Source organism: Dreissena polymorpha, chromosome 4, assembly GCF_020536995.1.
Source record: "Dreissena polymorpha isolate Duluth1 chromosome 4, UMN_Dpol_1.0, whole genome shotgun sequence".
NCBI lineage: Eukaryota > Metazoa > Mollusca > Bivalvia > Myida > Dreissenidae > Dreissena > Dreissena polymorpha.
In genome coordinates this window covers 91877373-91901394 of record NC_068358.1, presented here as the reverse complement: position 1 = coordinate 91901394, position 24022 = coordinate 91877373, and the positions used below count along the sequence as shown (strand labels likewise).

The window sequence follows — 24022 nt, the reverse complement described above, 5'->3', positions numbered from 1 at the left end:
GCTAATTTGAGTCCTTACGTTAACAACCCCTGCAAAATGTTGTTCTGCAGTTCACGAATAATTCGTGAACAGTTCATGAACTGTTCGTGAACTGAGTTCATGAATTGTTCATGAATAGTTCGTGAACAGAAAATGAGCCATGTCTGTGAAAAGGTCTTGAAATTTTAGTTCATGAACTGTTCATGAACACTAATGGCATGAAGTGTTCATGAAATATTCTTGAAACATAATGGCATGAAGTGTTCATGAACTATTCTTGAACCCTTATGGCATGAAGTGTTCATGAACTATTCTTGAACCCGTGTGGCATGAAGTGTTCATGAACTATTCTTGAACCATTATGGCATGAAATGTTCATGAACTATTCATGAACATCAATGGCATAAAGTGTTCTTGAACAGTTCATGAACAACACAATTCTTGAAAAAATCTTCAGGGTTTTGCTGTTCACGAACAGTTCATGAACATTTTCCTTCTATTTTTCAATGGCTCATTTTCTGTTCACGAACTGTAAGTGAATAGTTCATGAACCATAGTTCTTCAAGTGTTCATGAACTGAGGTGGCATGAATTGTTCATGAACTATTCATGAACAAGAATTTGTCAATTTATGCAAAGGTTATCATAATTGTTACCAAAGCTCAACAAACAGGTCAGGGTAAGAAGAAACAAGTCTTGTATTAGCAATTAACATATTGATAGCAACATATTACAATAATTTAAATATAACACTAATAACTGAGATACAAGTGGTTTGATAATACTCTTTAAATTTCATAATACAACTTTGCACTATATGTTCATGAATTATTCATGTATTGAAAAGATTATGAATAGTCTCATTTTCAGTTCAAGAATCATTTACTAATCAATGGTTTCCCTGAAATGGTTACACTTACAGTGCCAAAGAACTTGAAATGGATCCAATGGCTGATCAGTTCAGCCGGTAATTTATTAAAGACTTACATTTTCAAATATAACATAAACCATGTGCCTTCCGTTACAACTTCCTGTGCACACAATATTCTTTCTTTGTAAAAACAGCAATGCAATGTACATTGAGTTCTTGATATCATCTTAATCTGTTCTTGAAATAAGATGTCCTTAAAACGTTCTTAAACTTGTCTTTTAAGTCTTCCAAGAACAATGACAGATCCTTTTAAGAACATATTGGATTCTTAAAAAGTCCATCATACGTTCAAAAACATTGTGTAGACCTGTTTAAGAACATCAGAAGGAAACATGTTGTTCAAAAAAGTTCTTAAAGTGTTCAAGAATAGTTTAAGAATGATTCAAGAACAGGAAAGGTCCTTAAAAAGTTATTGAAGTGTTCCTGAAGGCAGTTCTTGAACAGTTCCTGTACAAATGTTCTTAAAATTCTCTAGAACAGGTCAAGAACTCTAACTTACAGTGGTGAAAGTACTATGCATATTCATACTAACTTCACAGGTTTTACAAATCTACAAGATTTGTATGCTAGACATTTCAATATTACTTTCAAAAATATGTATGAAACATCTAGCACAAAGGAATTCATGAATTATTCATGATGGATCCTTAAAGTCTGTCTCAGAAAAGTCATTAGAAATACTTGTGCATGAAATGTTCATCACTAAGTATTTATGGTTAGATGAAGAACTGTTCATGAACTTTGAAATGTTCAACAATAATTCATAAACAGTTCATGAACAAGTCTTAAGAACAGTTCATGTCCAAAAGTTCATGAACCAAGCTCAGGAACTTTTTCAGAACCGTTCATGAACAGTTCTTGATTGGCTTGAAGTGTTCATGAAATCATGAACAACATTTCGCCGGGGAAGCCATCTCCATCAAACAATCCAGTCCATACTTTCTGCATTGCTTAAACACATTTTTAATTAAAGCCTGTTGACTGGTCAATTATCTTTTATTTTAAACCGTTATTGCAACATTTAAAATGACGAACTTGTGCTCTAGGACAATAATGTAAAGGTGAACAAATAAACCAAGTTTGTCCTCTGTATAGTTTATAAGGTTAGGGTGATGCTTCATTTAGTTGAACTTGTGTAATGAGGCAAAGAACTCTTGTATGTAGAAAAAGAAAACTCTTCATGTTACTAATATCTGTGCGGTTCTTTTGGATGATATTATTTTCGGAGTTAACTAACGAGCATCTCTTCAGAGAAACATTTGGAAGCACTCGAGGCTTAGTATTGACATCTATAGAGGCAATCGTTCCCAGGATTTTCAAGTGCTTGCTGCTGTAGGATGAAGTAGGATGGAACATGATGTTGAAACATCACTTGAGTGCTTGGAATCAAGCTTTTATGGTAGTCAAGTGTCTCCGAATAGTGCCGCCAAACATGAAACATATATAAGTGCATATTTCATTTAGTGCGCAATTCAAGAACTTAAGTAAATCTTTTGGGAATGAAATATTGCGTAATTAGTATGTAATACGTTATTCATATTACATGGCATTATGTTGCTGTAAGTGTTTTGCTGGCTGTGCTTCGATGCTATAATTATTTATAGCGTTTTGCTATACAATTTAAGGAATTTGTATCTATTTTGAAATTTGAAACGGTTTTTATTATTACCTTAGTTAAATGACTTGTCTGATATTTTTATGTGTTTCTCTTCCAATTTCTGTTAAATTTTGGCATTAATGTTTGCCAGAGGGTCATTTCAACTGTTTTTCCTTGTAAAATGGACACATATTAAAACCAAGCACATTCCCACTTAAAAATAACTGAATGTTGTATTAAAATAACAAAATGTACTCTAAAAAATCAATCAATCCAATAAATGACCATTTAATTTAACACTAAGTGCTGAAGTCAACATTTCAAATAGATAGCAGTTCTGGGTCTTTCTGTTATTTCTTTCAAAATGATATTATAAGTATAATTAATTTCGATATGTGCTCGCAAGTTTTCTGAAGACAACTTGTATTAGTCTTTATGACAAACAACTGTATATATTGTGAACACCTAAGCAGCAGGATAGTTGTGCTGGTTGGTAGTGGGGAATATTTGTCCTGAGCACAACTTTCTCGAGCTCTTTCCAAAGTGAAAATGGCTTTTGCAAACAGCATAAAACCAGAACAGCCTGCGAGTAACTCGCAGTCTATTCAGGTTTTATGCTGTTTGCTGCTTATCAGTATCTAAGGTTTGGAACTGAAACCTTTAAAACTTGGATTTAGTAAGCCTTTAATAAAATGTAACTTTCTGAGGGACTACAAATACATAAATATACCTATCTAAGTGGTAAAGGGCTATCAGGGACTTCAACAATATCATGGTGGAAGAAACCAGCATGGTAAGACAAAGTTAAGGTCACAAAGTCAATGCAAGATGAAGTGTAAAATGTACGAATCAGTCATGAACTCTTGGTTTTTAGAGCATATCTTTGTTCAGAATGGATGGATTTTCAAATAATTTAGCAAAAAGTATCAGCATTACAAGACCAGAGTGTCACATAAACCTGAGGTCCCAAGGTCAAGGTCACTGTTTAATGGCAAACGTTTGATACAAGTCTTGAGAGTAACAAGGATTTTCATATACATTGACACACATTTCAGAAATTTTACTTAACGGGGCCTTTTCACAGATTTTGGCATGTTTTGAAGTCTGTCATTAAATACTTTATATTGATAAATGTAAAGATTGGTTCAAAAAAGCTCCAGTAAAACATCAAGAATAAAATTTTAAAAAAGAAAATAAAGGTTACCCTCAGCAGGATTGGAACCACTGTTCACTGGTGTCCTGGAGTAAAAAGTCTGCGCATTAAACCTCTCGGCCATCTTTCCGTTTACAATGATAAGTATATTTTATACTTGATATAAGCGATCCTCGTAGTTTCACAAAATATGACAACAACAACAGAACTCTCCAAATTATTCAATCGTTTCGCGTTCAGGGCTCCCGCTAGGGAGTCATGAGCAAATTTTATTTTCAGCTAATAAAAACAAGACCTATGTGATTAGCAAGTATTTCAAAAAAATGTTATTCTTGAGGGATAATATCATGTGAGCCATTGATATGCCTTTTTAAGTTTGATTTTTTTTAGGGTGGGTGGGGACTTTTTTAATTTATTCTTGAATAATTCGAATTGTTGTTTTTAGCTTTTATTTCATCCTTCCATTGTCACACTGAGTGTTGGAGTTTTTTATTTTATCAAAAAGGATAGGGATTTCTTCCTCCTAACCCATCCTCTCCTTTTTTCATGATAAATGATTTGTACTCGAGTTCAACTACCCCGTATTTCATAAGACTTCTTTGCATTGGCATTTAATGATGAAGATTGCTGTCAATTATTAAATTTTGATATGATATATGGTGGTTTGCAAATTGAATAAATGTTGTGGAAATCTTTAATTGCTTTTAAGTTGACATTGAAATAATGGCCATAATGTGAAAGTTTATCATTGAAAAGAAATTGTATCATTTTGATATTGGTGGGAAAAACAGACCTTTAACAAAGGTTGCAAGGTCAGCATATCAATTTGACAATTATTTTGCAGGTAAACTGTTTTGAGTATTTTGACATTAAAATCGACGTTCTTTGCTCTTATATTCCGTCTGTAAAGCCTATAACTTTAAATGGAAAACCTGTATTTATCTGTCTATCTAGACACTAATTATTCCCAATTTTAAAAGAAAATTTGATGTCAGAAAAACAACAAAATAAACTTTCCCACTGAGCTGAATACAAACAGGTAAAAACCCTATACAAGAATCAATTAATTTCTTTTATGAAAATCATGTCTAATATTTAATAATCATATTTATGGCTTTTATAAAAATTGTTTACATTAATATGTTGTAATAACCCTATGCAAACTAGTTGTGGATTGTGTTGACATTTTGTGTATTGTCTGTATTTCAAGTTTTTTGACTTTGTCAAAAGGTAGCTGGTACAGTTTGTTTGCATTTTGGCAACTGTCACACCTTTATCAGCAGATTACCCTTATGCGCTTAAATGCTGAAAATAGTTCAAGTTGAAATTAAACATTTGGATATTCTTTATCTATATGCAAACATATGTTTTAAGCAGTTTAAAGTCAGACTAATATTAATGGCATAATTACATGCACTTATTCTTTTCCAATTATCATTAATAAGTATGGTTCACTGTTTCTTCAGAATCTGTTTATTGGAACTACAGATAGATAACAATTTATACTAAGGTATTGATTCTCTGATATCCGTTAATTATCTCTGCATAATTCCAATAAAAACATAAAGAAGACTTTTACGCGAGAAAAAACGCATATAATGGGGTAAACCTTATTCTGGCCCCTAAATTCCCTTAACACAGTCACTGAAATATGACCGTAGTTTATTAAAATTCAATTCAAACAAAAAACTTGCATATTTACAGTACTATAATATAGGTAACAAGAGCACCGCATAACGGGTGCCATGCTCGGCTGCGAAAGCTTGTCAGAATTTTTTTTTTAGAGGTCACAGTGACCTTAACCTTTGACCTAGTGACCCAAAAATGGGTGTGGCATGTAGAACTTATCAATGTGTATCTACATATGAAGTTTCAAAATTGTATGTGGAAGCACTTTGATTTTAGAGCCAATGTTAAGGTTTTAGCACTACGCTGCCGGACGACACAACGAGCTGGCTATGACAATAGCTCGGGTTTTCTCCGAAAACAGCCTCGCCAAAAAATTATTTAGCACAATTATCTCAAATTATAAACATTTAGCATATTTTGACAAATGAGCCAAAATATTGGGGCCTGCAATAATTATCTACAAAATTGTTTCAAAGCTGATTGCAGCTATAAGATAAATGTCTCTTGGAATTCAAAAGGAAATTGAAAACCTTTGACTTTCAGATTTTGTCCTCAATTTGTAAGTTATGAATTTTCTTTGTCTAGCTGCTATATTCATTCAATTGCTCTCAAACAGTTCTTGATGCCAATTAACGATAGTGCAAATCACTGACTTTCATTTATTTAAAAATTAATAGCATATTTCAACTTTTCATTGAAACCTATTAAATGGAAAAATTAAAAATACTGCTAATTATTGTTATGAATGTCATATTGAATGACAAGACCTTGTTGACGTACAATGCTTCATGATGTATTGTCAATTATCAATTCTATGTCAATAATTAATGAAAAAATACTACTGAAAGAAAATGATATGATACCATCTATGAGATTCAGCCTGACAGCTGACCTTAATTGAAATCGTGCAGACTGAAGTTGCAGTGCATTTCGGAAGGTACATAACATAATAATAGTGTAATTATGGGTTATGAAACTGGGAACAGTTGAAAGCCTTTGAATGTAAAAAATTAATCACGAAATATCAATTGTCATTATGTTTTTGTCAGTTTATTGTGCTTTAGTATTGTACCATGGGAAAAGTACTAATAATATTTTTAAACAAACCCTTTGATGTTTTACACCACCAAGATAAAAATGTCCCCTGGGATTTTGGATCATAATATTTTACCCTTATCATGGGAAAATGAGGTTTGTGCATGTGATGAAAGCGTTGTTCCAGATTAGCCTGTGCAGTCTGCACAGGCTTATCAGAGACAATGCTTTCTGCCTAAACTGGATTTTCCTTAAGAAGAGAATTACTTTATACTAAAAATACCATACAAGCAAAAATGGTTCATCCCTGAGTAGCTTAGCCTGTGCAGATTTCACAGGCTTATCTGGGTGAAGTGTTAAGCACATGCATAAAGCATCATTCTCTAGAGCAAGGCTCAATTCTGTTTGTTTGTGACCTTTGCTGGAGAGCATTGTTGTTTAACCCTTTACCACCTAGATATGTATGTTGACGCATTTGTAGTCCCTTAGATAGTAAAATGTATTAAAGACTTTTTTTGCTAAATTCAAGTTTTAAAGGCTTCATTTCCAACCCTTAGATACTGATAAGCAGCAAACAGCATAAAACCTGAACAGACTGCGAGTCACTTGCAGGCTGTTCTGGTTGTATGCTGTTTGCACATACTGGTAGCCATTTTCACTTTGACTCTGAGTGGGAAAGGGTTTGCTTGCACTTCAGTGAGTATGTACAACGTTTATGATTCCGAATGTGGACGTGAAAACAGTCTACCTGCTATAGAAATGGTACAAGCAGATACATTTAGTTCTGTTCTACCTGCTATAGAAATGGTACAAGCAGATGCATTAGTTCTGTTCTACCTGCTATAGAAATGGTACAAGCAGACACATTCAGTTCTGTTCTACCTGCTATAGAAATGGTACAAGCAGATACATTAGTTCTGTTCTACCTGCTATAGAAATGGTACAAGCAGATACATTAGTTCTGTTTTACCTGCTATAGAAATGGTACAAGCAGATACATTCAGTTCTGTTCTACCTGCTATAGAAATGGTACAAGCAGATACATTCAGTTCTGTTCTACCTGCTATAGAAATGGTACAAGCAGATACATTTAGTTCTGTTCTACATGTACCTGCTATAGAAATGGTACAAGCAGATACATTAGTTCTGTTCTACCTGCTATAGAAATGGTACAAGCAGATACATTTAGTTCTGTTCTACATGTACCTGCTATAGAAATGGTACAAGCAGATACACTTACTTCTGTTCTACCTGCTTATATATAGAAATGGTACAAGCAGATACATTTAGTTCTGTTCTACCTGCTATAGAAATGGTACAAGCAGATACACTTAGTTCTGTTCTACCTGCTATAGAAATAGTACAAGCAGATACATTAGTTCGGTTCTCAAGCATTTTAATTGTGAAGTTAAAAAAATAATATGCACACAAAAATATTTTATTCCTAAACTAGTCATTTTCTAAAATACAAATTACATGAAGATATTTGTCAGATAACAATGGTTTAATTTATTTCAAAATATTGGCCAAATATGGGGAAAATTGAGTTTATAATGTCCAAGTAATTTGAATATGACTTGTATTAGCAGTTAATAGCAGTTGTCTGTCATATGGTTGTACCACCCATAGTTTGAATGATTGATGAAGATTTATTCCTTTTAATGAGCTCACTTACCATTTGAATATTTAAGTAGAAAGATTATCAAAATAACTGAATTTGAATAAAAGTATTTTTCTGAAATTGATGATCAGTAAAATCCTATTATGAATGCCTCATCCATTAGGCCATGACTTTTTTATTTATTGGTTTACAACTTTTTTTGGAAAATGGTCCATCGGGCGGTCGAAAAAAAAAAATGTCATTGAATAGAAAAAAAGAAAGAAACCATAATTATGACCCCAGAATTTTAATATACAAAAAGCCATTTTTCAAAGTGTGCACTTAAAGCGGCCATTTGCAATATCCGACTGGTTTACGTTATATGCGTTTTGATAATCGAGTACGATGTCCAATATTATGAGAGATCAGGATATTTTTTCTTTTATGGGATTACTGCCCCATAGATGAAAAAAACAACAATTGGCACTCACTCTTTTGAATGGGCATTTCTCAAGATTTATATCGGGTAAATTAAACAGACAATAGGAAAATCAGCATCAGTAAATTTGCGACCACATCAACTTTATTTCTGAGTCTGTGACGCAACTGTATTGTTTAACATGTTAATTATATTAAACAAACCCGATATTATAATAGATAAAAAAGTATTACCTTGCAATTTGATAATTAGTATAAACAATCCAATAAAACACTGCCATTATTTACAATATATGTGTTTAGGAATTATGTAATCACGGGTGTCCGCCATAGTTAGGAACTGCCGCACGTACAACAAGTTTGTAAATTGGAACTAATCAGAATATCTCGGAAAATCATTGATAAATGTATTTGTCGATTCAATGCTTAGGGCCAAGTAATTTCGGCAAATCGGAACTCAACTTGCGTAAAACACTTGCTCAATTAACCGTTAAACTCCACCTTCGTTCTTTGCAAAAGATTTGAAGGCGGAGCTATGCAGGTGCTATTATTAAATTGGGCGATTGCCATTGAAGAACAAACACACGATTGCTTTGGCATGTTGGTTGCTAGACAAAGAAAGCCAATTTTGTCGCCAAGAAATTTGTCGCTTTAGACAGGAAGCGGCTTCCCTGTGATGACGTTAAACTGTCAATTCACACAGACTGCAAATTTTCGAAGACTTTACCTGACTCTCTGTTTACAATTCTAGTAAAAAAACACACTTGCTTACATTTAACTTTGGATTAAATTATCAAAATAAAGCAAAAGCGAAGTTGAAAAATATGATGAAATGAATTCGCGTCAGTTCAAATAAGACGTTTTGCTTTGTAAATCAACGAGTTTTCATTACAACAACAACTTCAACAAACATTACCGCGACGACGCAGGGATTGATCTAGCTCATTTTTGTTCATGAACGATCTCATAAGTCGAGTAAGAGCAAACAAAATCTACTGACGTGCTGCACAGATTTTTATGAAACTTCACAGGAATTTCCTTTGGATGACTCTGTTAACATGTTCAAATCGTTCCAGTCAGTTGAAAATGATGTTCAATGGAGCTATAGATAAAGTTACACAATTAAAACTTCAAAAATATTCTCTGGAACCACATAATTTAATATTTTGGTGTTTAACATTTTCTTGTGGTCCTCTACTTTGTTTGTTCCAATTATATCCCTTGGGTCAAAACTGGCCACAAACAACCAAGTCACGAGATTTATAGAGAATTATATAGTAAAGAACTTAAAATTTGTCTTCAATGAAACTGCGACAGTAAGGGGTTTAATATTTGGTGTGTAAGGTGGTATCGAGATGATCCACCACAAAGTTTGTTAGTAAATTACTTGAAACTTGTTATCTTAAATAAATAAAAATGGTCCCCGGTAGGGGGGTATATAGCAGTTGAACTGTCCGTCAGTCTGTCTGTCCGTCTGTCCGTCCGAAGACTTTAACATTGCCCGTAACTTTTGCAATATTGAAGACAGCAACTTGATATTTGGCATGCATGTGTATCTCATGTAGTTGCACATTTTGAGAGGTGAAAGGTTAAGGTCACCCTTCAAGGTCAAAGGTCAAATATATGACTTCAAAGCAGCGCAAAACAAATCTCTTGTTTGCAATACATTTTGATTCTTGGAAGTTGATTTCATTGAAATGTCACATGACAAATCATGCAATCTGGGAACTAATTCATACAACAAAGTTATGGCACAGTTCCCCAAGCCTGGCCTCAGAATGATATTATCTAGGAATTCTAAGGTTTCTAAAATTCCAATTCCCTTTTTGTTACATTCTTGTAAGTTAAATTGTTAACAAATAAATGTTGAAGCTGTAATAAGTCTTGCATTCATGGAAAAGCTGTTAGTGAGATTCAGGTGTGATTTTCAACCAAAAAAATTTGAATTAGGTATGGAAATTAGTGTAACAAAATCAACTAAATATTCCTTTGGGCGGAGTATTATTATCATTTCAAAATAATGATAACAGTTTTATAATGTTAATGTATAGATTTGTAAGATGCCCTTTAGGAACAAAAATGATAAATTGAACTTGATTACTTAGACTACAAATAAAAACAAAGATATATTATTATACTGCCTATGCAAACTTGGAGAAATAACTTTTATTGGAATGTAATATTATGCAGATTTGAATGATCTTTGTTTATGGTATTATATTTATCCCACAGTCCTGTTTGATCTATTATTCAAGCTGAAATATTGTATTCTTCAATCTTGACTACATAATGATAAATATAATGATCTTTTTCATAGGTGTAAGTGAGTTATAATGAAAGTTATAAAACATCTGAGACGCAATATGGGTAATTGGAGGTTAAGGCAATTGTGCCTAAAGGATCATTACAGATTGCATGTGAAGTTTGCACAGGCTTATCAGGCACAGTACTTTCTGCCTAAACTCGATTTTCATTAGACTTTCTTTAAACGAAAAAATCCTTAAAAGTGGAAACAATCAGTTCTGATTGATGCTTTTGTGTTTTTTGGTGAAATAGCGCAGCTAAAATGTAATGATGTTTTTCATAGCTGTAACTTAGTTGTAATAGAAGCCATAAAACAAGTTCATTATCCACCACTACAAAGGTGCACAGTGACCATTGTGACCAGCAGATTTATGGCTACCTTTGGTAATGGTCAAGTTAATGCAGCCAGCCAGTGGTCAGACTGACCATTAAATGGACAAATTTACTGTCCTGAAATGAAAAAGAGCCCTGTGCTTTATGCAATAAATGGATTGTCCATTTTCAAAAGTTTGAGATCAACATTAATTATCTAAAAATATGTGAAGTTACTTTGCAGTTGTGTGTTATAATGCCCAAAGTCAGTGCAGCCGATAAGGCAATATTAATTTCGTTTCCCATACTGAAAATGGAAAAAATTGTTGATTGTTAAGGAGATAAGGATTTGATTCATTTACTGTGAGCTTTTTAAATTTTAGTGTTTGAACTTCAAGTTGCCGTTGCCAGAAAAGGTACTTTTTCTTTTTTACTTTTTCCTTTATAATGCTCAAACCACCCATTGTTGAAATTACATTAAATACAGGTATTGACTACTCAGAAAAAATGTGAATATTACTGATGTTATAGAGGAATTGGGAGTTTGTCCATTAAAGGGGCCTTTTCACAGATTTCGGCATTTTTTAACTTATTCATTAAATGCTTTATATCGATAAATGTAAACATTGGATCGTAAAAGCTCCAGTAAAAAATCAAGAATAAAATTTAAAAAAAGGAAAAGAACATTGCCCGGACCAGGTTTCGAACTAGTGACCCCTGGAGTCCTGCCAGAGTCCTGAAGTAAAAACGCTTTAGCCTACTGAGCTATTCCGCCGAGTACACATACTTAACGTATTTTATACCTTATATAAGTAATCTTCGTAGTTTCACAAAATTTAACAACAAAAACAGAACTCTCCAAATTATTCAATCGTTTCGCGTTGCAACGCTTTATAATTTTTAGGTTTCAAAATCGTCAAAAGATGCATATAATGGCTATATTAGACCATAGTAAATGTTCAGTATTACTGTTTCCTCACAAATATCATAACTAAAACGAAAATTTGCGAATCTGAAACAACTTTTTTCAATTTTGTCAATTTACCAAAGCGTGAAAAGATCCCTTTAAATACCTTGCAAAAAGTATTGTAAGTAACATTGTTATTTTAGTAACACCCTTGTTGTTTTCATATAACTTTGATGTACAAAATCACGCTTGACATAATTCTTGTGTATGCCTTAGAAAAGTAAGTGTTTGTTTTTTTAATGGCACTGAACAATGTCTAAAGTTTAAAAACATTAGCTTGTGCTTTGATTTCCATTAATATTTAAGTTCTAATAATGCTTCCAAATTCAGAAAAAAAATCAAGGAAACTTCAAATTGTATACATCTAGGAGGCTATTGTGCAGTCAGATATATTGTAATTTGGCCCATGAGAATTCAGGTCTCCAAATAATGAATTATCAGATTTGTTCCACCCACAGAAATTTACCACCTTAATGGTATGTAGTTTAACACTTGTATTTATGTGCTCTAAAGTTTTATGAGATCAGATTTGAAATTTGTCTTTTTTAATGTGTAAAATGTGAAAATGAAAGATTCATGGTCCTTTGCGATTTACACAGTTTTATATAATTGCAGTATGGCCGTTTGATTAAAACAGAAAAGACGTGATTGCCTTTTTCTTTTTTTTTAAATTTAATATTTGTACGAGCTACAACACAATAGTCAGTTTCCCGATAACTATCATGACTATTTCAACATCAAAATCTACTACATTTTGATAAAAAATTATTCCCTTTAACTTATTGCATTATGAAAGCGCTTTCTCATAGAATTATGAAAGTCTATTGGCTTCTTGGGAGATATTATTGAGAGCTGATGTGAGCTGCACAAGTTGCTCTTAAGCAACAGGCTTGTTGCAAGTTTGACATAAAGATAATGCCCAATATCTTCCAATTACTCCCAATTTCATGGAAGTTTTATTATGCATCCGATTAATGTCCTCATAATCCAATTAATAAATATGATGGGAGACATATCATTTCTGGAGTAAATTGCTTTTGTGAAGATGGATAAATACCCAATATATTTCTAATGACTTCAGATTTTGTGTGTGCTTTATGACCATTTTGAAACCTTTGTAGTGCCATCCAGCTGTGTATAAATGTTGCGACCAATCGGTACATGTGAGGCCTGGATATGCATCCATTCAACAGTTAATATATACACTTCAACAACGTTATTTCGAACACCGATAATCCGAAGTCACCGTTATTTCGAAGTATTTTTCCGGTCCCGATTTTGGTTCTTCTTTGTTTAATGTAATTGTTTTATTGTTAATTCGAACTTCGTTAAACCGAAAAAATCATTAATTTGAAGTGATTCTGTCGGTCCCAACACTATAATTTGCACCTACTCATCAATCTTAATCTGAAGTCAAAGCTGCAGAACGCTGAGCATAATTTTGTACCTTTGTCGTCTGGGCGTGGCGCGTCAAAAGCTGATAATTACACCTTTGTTGTTTGCGCGTAGCGTGTTAATTTTATAATGTCGTCAAAAGCCGATAATTACTATTTATTAACAGAATCAAAGAAGTCGTCTGTCAAATGTTTATTTTGAATTATCGTTAATCCGAAGTTTTTTTAACGGTCCAGACGACTTCGAAATAACGGTGTTGAAGTGTAGATATAAATAATAGTATAATTAAGGTTCTTAATTGTATTTAGAGGAAAGATTAACACACCCGCTGCTCCTTTCGGGGGCCTCAGTTTGGTCTTATCAGTCACGTGATAATTAGTTACTGGTTTGACCGGCTGATTCTGTCTGGAAGTTAGCGCGCAATCTCCATCAAGGATGCTTTGTTTTTTTTGTGTTGCTCAATTGTGTCTTTAACCTATTATCAGTTTTAACGGATAAAGTGTTTTTACTTATATCTTTGGTGTTGAAAAATGAACAACGATATAAAAGCTATGAGTGACTTTGCTTTTGAAGCTTGGATTACAGAACTAAATTTACCCCGTAAAGTGTCGCAGATCTTACGTCAGGAGGAACTGACATTAAAAGAAACATTGTCATCATTAAGTGAAAACGACCTTAAAGGCTTAGGATTACCTCTGGGTTGTACGAAGGTGATCCAATAGCAAGTGAGAAAATGGAAACAGGGCGATATTAGTGATACTGCTGGCGAGCAACCCAACGATAAAGAAACGCAAAACGAGGTGACGCTGGATGGTTCCGGTAAGTTGCTCGATGAGCTTCTTACTTTCCCAAACATAACACAGCTTCCTTCAAAAGAAAGACACAGTAATGTGCATAATGGGTCTAGCTTTATGGACCCAAGATCAATCCTTACCATGAAAGCGAGTACAAAAAAGACAGTTCACATAACACAATTCCTGTCAGAGAACAGCAAACTACGGAAGAATAATAAAAGGAAAGAATTCGTCTTGCACTCAAGCGAACGTGAAACTATTGTCTTCAAAACTGAAGATGAACATCCCTATTTGGGAATTCAAATGGAGGAATAGGGGGGCAGCGAATATGCGAGTCCTAAACCACCTTCTTACGGTGAACGACATTGAAAGAAGCGAGGTGGAGTTTTACCTCGCATACACTACCAGAATTTTTGAATTTGCAGAGTCATTCGAGTGGAATAGTGTGCTGAACTATGATTACCACTATCGTGAACTCCAAGCAGAACATGGATTTAAGTGGGGAACATACTCCCCGCATATGGAACTCCAAATGCTAGTTCCTAAACGACCAAAACCGTCAGTTCCGGTCCAAAATCCAGCGCCAAAAGAGGACTACAGGATATTTAAGGCGAAAGGTGCATGTCCGTTTGGGGATAAATGCCGTTATAAGCACGTGAAGGCTCTACCCTCAAACAACTCTCGCCAAGACGCTACAAAAAACCAGTAGTCCGACCGTCGACCTTGAAACTCCAAGCCTGGGAACAAAATCTGCCGGCGGATAATAAGGATCGTGAATTTATACCTTCGGGAATCAAGAACGGTTTTCATATCCTGGACATAGGCAAAATTTCTCAAAGTGCAGAGGTGGAAAATTATTCATCGGCCACAAATTTAAATATGCGCGCGCGAACTGAGGCCCAAATTCTCAAGGAAGTTGAGAACGGGCATTATAAGATAGTCGATGAATAACCGCTCATCATTTCTGCACTTGGAGCCATACCAAAATCTGATTCTTCGAAAGTAAGATTAATTCATGATTGTAGTCAGCCGACAGGATTTGCAGTTAATGACTTTGCGGACACAACTACCTTTAAATATCAATCAATTAAAGACGCCATAAAGCTAATCACACCTAACTGTAACATGGCTAAATTAGACCTTCAAAATGCTTATCGAAGCGTTAATATTCATCCCTCTAATACTCAAGCTACAGGTTTAAAATGGCGTTTTGGAAACAATAAACACTTCACTTACATGGAAGATACAAAACTTCCTTTTGGAGCAAAACTGTCCTCTTATATATTTAATACACTGACCCAAGCTGTATGAGTGATTATGAAAAATAGAGGTTTCAAAGATATCATTGTGTATTTAGATGACTTTCTCTTATATAGTAGCAGACACATACGACAATTGTCAAAAAGCACTTCATGAACTTATGAAATTAGTCCGCGAATTAGGATTTCAAATCAACTACAATAAAGTGGAAGGACCGTATCAGAAGCTGACATTCCTTGGGCTTGTTTTAAATTCAATTACAGGTGTTTTTTTCCACTTTTTGGGAAGATAGCCCATGGCTTTGGAATTGGGAATTTTATCAGCATTTTCATGAAATTGGGAAAATAAATTCATTAGCCTTTTTTTCCACACGAAAAGTCCACTGATTAGAGAAATGCTAAATTTGATTTAACTCTTTATAATCATTCAAATTAAAAGAAAAAAATCATATAATACTTTGTTAGATGTAATTGAATTAAAATTGAGATAAAATACACATAAGACTTCTTTCTAAAAAAAAAAAAAAAAATAATAAAAATTTTTTTTTGTTTTTTTTTTGAAACTGGGAATTTTTTGCCACATTTTGGGAAAAAAAAATACTTTTTGGGATTGGGAACATAGCTGAATTTCGGCTATAAAATCGGGCCAAAAAAAACCTGTGAATTAATATGACTATAACGGTACCGGACCAAAAAATCACGGAAATACACACGCTCCTGATAAATACAGTGCACGCAAGGAAAATTACAAAAAGACAGATTCAACAACTAGTCAGCAAATTAAATTGGATAACACAATGTGTTTACGGCGGTCGGTTTCATATGCGTCACTTAATTGACCTCGCAAATTCTCTTCGCGCTAGTGGACATCGTACTTATGTAAATAAAGATATGAAACTTGATATTATGTGGTGGTTGGACTTCATGAAAGTATTCAATGGTACAATGCAGATGATAGACGATAGAATGCCTGTGTCAGTCAGCATTGACGCATGCAAAACTGCATGCGGCTCGTCTATAAATTACTTGGAAGTACTTTCATTGGAAATAGCTACAAGACGATGGTCACGTGCGTGGTCCAACAAATTGGTATACGTACATTGTGACAACATAACCGCATGCGCGATCATAAACAAAGGATCTTGCAAACATCCAACTGTGATGGACTCGCTTAGACGAATCTTTTGGCTGAGTGCTATTTATAACTTAAGAATTTGTGCTGTTTATTACCCTGGCCGTTTCAACACTCTAGCTGACAGGGTATCAAGACTCCATGAACCAAATGGGTTTTCGCGGCTTATCGAAATCATGGAACAATCGGGGTTTTCTCTTTACAGATAGAAGCGGTACAACGGAAGACGACCTGGATCGGGCCGTTGAATATTTCTACAGTAACGCTTTGTCCTTCAACACGAAAGGGACCTACTCAACGCATAGATCATCCTATCTCAAATTCTGCGAAAAGTTCGGATATGTCGCTGTTCCTGCATGCTCGACGACATTGTGTCGTTATGCTGCCTATTTGTCAACAACGTTAAAGTTCAGCTCAATCAAACAGTACATGAACATTATACGCTTACTTCATGCAGAATGGAACCTGCCTAACCCGGTAGCAGACAACTTCAAACTTAAGTACACGATGCAGGGTATACGCCGTCATATTGGGGACATAACTGTGCACAAACAACCTATAACACCGGAACTACTAATAATCATTCTGGAACGACTGGACATGTCCACCTCATTCGACTCATCCGTGTGGGCTCGTGTGGGCTGTAGCCCTAACAATGTTTTACAGCTTATTGCGTCGCAGTAACGTTTTGGTCTCCAGTGATATGGCCTTCGACCCCCACAAACATCTCAGACGGCGTGACATAACCTATCATCAATGGGGTATTATGGTGCACATAAGATGGAGCAAGACAAATCAGTACCAGTCTAGAACCTTTGATATCCCGCTCCCGCAGCCTTAAGCAGCATCGCTTGTGTCCTGTGCAGGCTATATTCCATGCCCCAAAACTTTCCGCGCTTGCAAACAATGATGGCCCAGCCTTTGTTTATTTGAAGGATGGCCATACTCAGGTTCTAACCAGTAATCTGTTCATTGGTCGGATTCAACAGTGTTTGCAGGCAGGTGGTGTGGATCCTAGTGAGATTGCGTCACATTCATTCAGGCGCGGTGGTGCTACTTTCTGCTATGCCATCGGGCTTTACCCAGATGCAATCAAACTACTGGGCGATTGGCGTTCAAACTGTTATCAGAACTACTTATCAAATGACACTCGTGCTAGGTACAATATTATCCAATCCATGCAAAAAGTAATCCAGGAATCTTAATGTTCAACGAGTATACCCCTACTATCTACCCCTACTTTGGGAGTTTGGGAATAACATTATCTTGTTTGTTGTGTATGCATGCATATCTTTGAATTGTTTACAATGCTTGAACATGCGTTATTACCAATGTGTGTAACATGAATATATTTAATTTCATTATTGCATTACCTTTAGCGCGCATCTACTTTGATTTGCCATGTTTTGTTATTATGCCCTGCTTTTAGTTTTGGAGCTATATAGTTAGTATTATTAATAAAGCTCTCCTTACCCCTCTATATGTGTTGTTGGTCTTTCGTTTAACAGTAATAATAATTTTACCTATTATTATAAGGAATCCATAGTAAAACAGCTCATTGTGCAAATTAAATAGTCATACAATTAATTTAATTCAATTTTAAAAAGCACAAAAAATACGATAAATAAAAAAAATGTGGGATTATTATAAAGATTGGCCTTGCAAGCGTCGGGCTACAATGATTCCCAGCTTTTCATGATAAACTTGATCTTAAGATTCCTAAAACCCCATAATATTCTCTATTTCCTTATGCTTTCTTAAGCCTCTGATTTAAACTAAAGCAATTTGAGTTGCTTCAATTATGTCCAAAGAGACCCACAGGGAACCATGCAATGCCTTAATGAAACAGACCTAACCCTTTACCACTCAAAGCCGCACATTTACACATTTGAAGTCTCTTAGAAAATCAAATTCTATTATAGACCTCTCTTGCAAGATTCAAGTTTTAAAGGCTTCATTTCCAACCTTAAGATATCGATGAGCAGCTAACAGCATAAAACCTGAACAGACTGCGAGTTGAGTTACTGGCAGGCTGTTCTGGTTTTATGCTGGTTTCAAAAGCCATTTCTAATTTTCTTCTTATGGGGGAAAGGGTTAAATGGCACCTCGTCTAAAGATGGTCTTACAGAAATCCAGCCATGGTAAAACTGCATTCAAACACTAATGCCTTACCTCAAAATGTCCTCTTAACTTCCAACCTCCCACTATCATGCCTTAACAGCTCAAAGACAGTGAAATGGCCACTCTTACTTCAGTAACTCAGAGGTCTATTTATGTCTGCCCACCTTCAAAATGGTTGTTATACTTTTTCACCAGCCATCCAATTTAAGAGGACTGCAATAGAAGTTGTAATCCTTGAAACCCTAGAGATGTGTTGTAAAATGCCACTTCTCATCAGCTAAAAATACACAGCATTAGTTTTTATTGCTATGTAAAACTAGTTTCACAATTATATATATATTAACCCATTTATGCCTAGCGTCTAGAAAAAAAGGCCTTGGCAAACAGCGTAGACCCAGATGAGACGCCGCATGATGTGGCGTCTCATCAGGGTCTGCGCTGTTTGCTTAAAGGAATTTCTGTAAGAAATATTCTAAATATAGCAATAAATACACTAGACATCCCTAATTTTGGAAATAAATTGATCCAATTTAAAAGGATGGGAGAGTCTATTAGGCATAAATGGGTAAAGCAGCTTATGTGCTTCTATTGTTATGTCCAGGCCCGAGACAAATTCCATTTCCAGACACAATTCTGTGTCTCTGAAATTGCTGTTTGTAGATTGGATTACAGAACAAGTGTTTTATTTGGTGTCAATGTCCATGTCAATAGATGTGATGACCTGAGTCCAAGGGGTTTGTTTTTTTATTGTGTGCCTTCCTTTCATTGAATAATAGAATAACAGAATCTTGGTTTATGTGTTTTTCTTATAAGATTGCTTGTTTATTTCTGAAGAAAGTCTAGAAAATGTTATGAAAAGCTAGGAAAGAATCGTCACCGCTCTATAAAGTTTTCCTTAAAATTGGTTGTATGCTGAACAAAATATTGTGTGTTATGTGCAGCTTTTTATATACATTATACCGACTGTCTCTGAAATTGTAAAATATTTGTGGTCATAGGGGATCATGAAGTTGTGACGAATGTCAACTTACTAATTGTATTCTTTTTTTATATTTTTGTTTTTTGGTTTTCATTATTGCTGACAAGAAACTTTTTTATTTCTGTGTTTATTATCTGCTCTTACTTACAAAAAACAATGGCATTCATTTTATTGCACACAAACTGTAAACACCAATTACTGAAAAAACAACTCAGAAACCAAAAATACTTACCCATTAATCCAGACTGTCAGAGTTTATTAAAAATTTCAGGAAAAGGTCAGGTTTATTGTGTACATCATTTATTTTTATGTCATTTTGCAATTGCATTGGGTGACTCTCTGTCCACTCCATTTTATATATGACACACGGCTTAATGATGACACTAAATTGTTTCTGAGAAATTTGTTTTGTGGTTTCTGATTACGTGAAATCCAGTTACTGTTGGGCCAATAATTATAATCTTTCATTGTAGTACTTTCCTGGTGGAGGATTAATATCTGAGACAATGACTACCGGTATTTGATCATAGAAACTTGGCACTTTCTGGCCTTGCATTTTATTTGTACCAAAACTTTGTTGAATCATTTCATTGGCTAAAGAACTTAAGGAATCGCACCCATAATGGGCACCTTTCCAAATATAATCGAATGTATTATTTTCTTAATCAGCATCATTTCACTGAACTACAAGCACATTTTTAGGTAGGCTTTCCATGCCTTTTAAAAAAATACACTGTTTTTCAAAACCATCCCCACGCTCGGCTTTTGTCCAGTTTATTTGCACCCCTGGGGTATATGAAAGTTCCATAATTCATCCAGATTTCCAAATATGGGCATGCAGTTGGTATGTACAGATGCAGTAAAGGTGTTTAAAGTTTAAACAAGATGAAATAAGTATTCTTTTACAGACATTTATTTTTTATAACTTGTTATCTATGGAAGAGCGCCATGAAATGTAAGTGGTTTCAGCCAAGTAGAAATTGGGTTGGTTAAAAACAAAGTGTCATAAAATTCAACATAGTATGATTTAAGTAATATTTTGAACTTAGTTTTTATAGATACACTATATACAGCAAAAATACCAAGAAATAGAGAGATTTACGGTTTACTTTTTTTAAATAAAAATAAAAATGCAACATGCATGATTCGTATTTCCAGCAGTAAATCACCCAATTTAGCCATAATGTTGTTTTAATTAAAAAAATTGAAGAATGTGCATAAAAATTGCAACATATTTAACAATAAACTTAGCTTATATGCTATATTAAATCAAATTACGTTAGAAAAGAAATAAAACGCGTCGCAAAAAGTAACCACTCGGCTACAGCAACTTTACACAGGCTCTTCAATCTTCAAAGAAAATGAGGGAAATCATTATGGGTGCGCTACCTTAAATCACTTCATTTGGCCATTGATCAATACTGAGTACAGAAGTCAATTTGGAAATTTCCTATATGACTTTATAATACAACAAAATCAGAGCAATGAAATGTTTCAGTTAAATTATTTTTATTCCAAGAAATAATATTAAATGTTTAAAATAACATGATGTTCCTAGCAATACTATCATATATTTTAACAAACAAATTCAGTCATATATTCAGTGATATGAAATAATGCTTTTAAATAAAAGAGAGATTTGCATTGACATTTACATAAAATAATAAAGATTTCTAACAGTGGTTTATATTTCCAGCCAATCACAATTCATTGAACTTATCAAATATACTGGTAATATTTATTTAATGTAGACATGGGTATACATTACATTTGGTGGAACAATTTTTGCTTAACCCTGTACCACTAAGATATGTATTATGATGCATTTGTATTCCCTTAGAAAGTTGAATTTTATTGCAGACCCTTCTTACTACATTCCAGTTTTAAAGACTTCATTTCCAACCCTAAGAAACGGATGAGCAGCAAACAGCATAAAACCTGAACAGACTGCGAGTCACTTGCCGGCTGTTTTGGTTTTATGCTTTTTGCACATAGCCATTAATTTCACTTTGCTTCTGAGTGGGAAAGGGTTAAGATATGCCTTCTATGATTGCATCATGACTGTGTCCCCAGACGAGCTGTCAACAGTGAGTGTATTGAGCAATAAAATGCACATTCAGTTCCACTGAGTAAAGTCTCTTGAGAAGGAATGTTGTTCCAAGTTTAGACTTAATTATTGCGTGAATTATGTGTGAAATCTTTTTCATTATTAATTTTTGTGATGTTTTAATGTCGAAATTAATTCAAATTAACAATCTGTAAAAAATGCTGAAACTAAATTGTCATGAAGACAATATTTCTAAGATTTTTAAAATAAAGTATGGAAAACAGGAACAATTTTACTGCCAAAAAATTTTGGAAATTATTTAAGTAGTTTGTTTTTTTCACCATTTTGGGAATGTGGAAATTTGTAATGCTGTTGCTTTGCTAACAAATCGTCTACTGAATGTAATAACTAGGGCAACTGACATTTTGTGAATTGTTCAGGAATGCATATTTTCAGACATTTTCCAAAATACAGTAAGAGCACTTACGTTATTTTTTGCGCTCAAAATATTTCAGTGTTGAAATTATGGTTACTGCTCCTTTCTTAATTTTTTATTGTTTTAAAAAAGACATATCAATTTGGAGTTTTGTTTCGTTTTTTAAGTGTTATTATAATAATAATCAGAAAATTTGAATACAGAAAAATGTTTATTATATTAATAAAACATTTTTTTGCTTCTCCTGAAAATTAAACAAAATGTCAGTTACGCTACTTTTTACATTCACAAAATGACATGTGTTTGTTATGTAAATTTCGAAAATTTGATAAAAACATTATTTTTACCAAAAAGGTTGACTTAATATTTTAACAGTTGATGTATGTCACCTTAATAAACACAAAATGGAAAAAAGTAAAAATGTATAAAAATGTCAGTTACATGACTTATTACATTCAGTAGGCGAAATGCTTCAAAACCGCTAATAAAAGTGTTTTCAAATATTATATTTACTAAGGTGTACTTTGAATAGCTGGATGGGAGATGAACTAAATTTTTAGATATAAAAAAATATTTGTTTTAACCTTCAATTGGAAATATTTAGGTCCCATTTCGGAAAAATTTATACTTCTTTATATTGGGAATGGGGCCTAATACCAGCTCGGTTTGTGAAAAAAACAAAACTAAGTTACTATTTTCATAATTTAAATATTTTAAACGACTATATAGTGGGTCCTCAATTATTTCTACACAATATTGAGATCATATCGGTAAAAATTTGTCCCACCAGTTTGTTGAAATAATGAAATGTTATAGAGCAAGATTCCCAGATTCACATGCATTAATTTTCTGTCTCAATTTAACAATGTAACTCAGAGAAATGTATGTGTAATTTTGAATTAAAGTAAAAAAACTACATGGATACCTTAACTTGAGGAATTTCATATATTAATTTAATAAATATTGAATAAATATATTTCATATATTAAAGACACTATCCCCCTAACATTGTTATTTTAATCAACATTTCACTATCCTTCGGAAGAATAAATCATACTAAATATAACTGTAATATCTGAGAATTTCTGGTCGATACCAGATTTGCTGCTCAATATAACTATAATATCTGAGAATTTCTGGTCAATACCAGATTTGCTGCCCAAAATAACTATAATATCTGAGAATTTCTGGTCAATACCAGATTTGCTGCCATAATGTCATGGTGACATTGGAAAGAGCCTACTTACTAACCATAGTGACTGTCGAGTGCACATAAAGACCTGCCACTGAGCTGCTTGGAATCTTTTCTATTTTTGCTCATTATGGGATTACGGTATCTGGAGTTTAATGACTTTGCGTATATTATTACACTTAAAGGATATTGCTTGCAGAGAGGGCACAGAATGCAATTTGTTTCAAGGCTTAGAAAAGGCGTATGCCCTGTGTCCATGCGTTTGATTAAACAAAGTCTTATCTCCGAGGAATTTGGATATGCGCTGACTGTTTGTTATCAAAGAGACCAAACTCATTATAAGATACCTTTTATGTTGACTGCTCACAAAGGATGCATTTTTTTGTATACAGAAATACGGTATACAAATATTCTATTCTGGGAAGCAATTTACCATACGAATATGAAATACCATTTCATGGAGCTTTTGGTTTAAAATGAATATAATTATGGTCAGTTAAACTGCAAAAATTTATAACAGATAAAATTATGTCACTTTTGTCTGTGCATACCTCATGTTCTCTGGGTTATTTTTGTCTGTCGCATGGGTAACCTTTTTAAAAAGACAATATTCTAACAAGAAAATAGTATTAAATAAGTATAAACAAGACAATAGTATTGACTAGGTATCAATAAAATTCATGCATACCATGACAGTACTCAAGCTAGGCCTTAATGGAAGGG

General features: G+C 33.9%; 1 protein-coding gene across 1 annotated transcript in view; it reads left to right on the top strand.

Annotated features, from left to right (window-relative positions):
• Positions 1 to 24022, top strand: part of LOC127880172 (protocadherin-9-like) — a 78437-nt gene that overhangs the window by 292 nt on the left and 54123 nt on the right. The window lies entirely within an intron of this gene.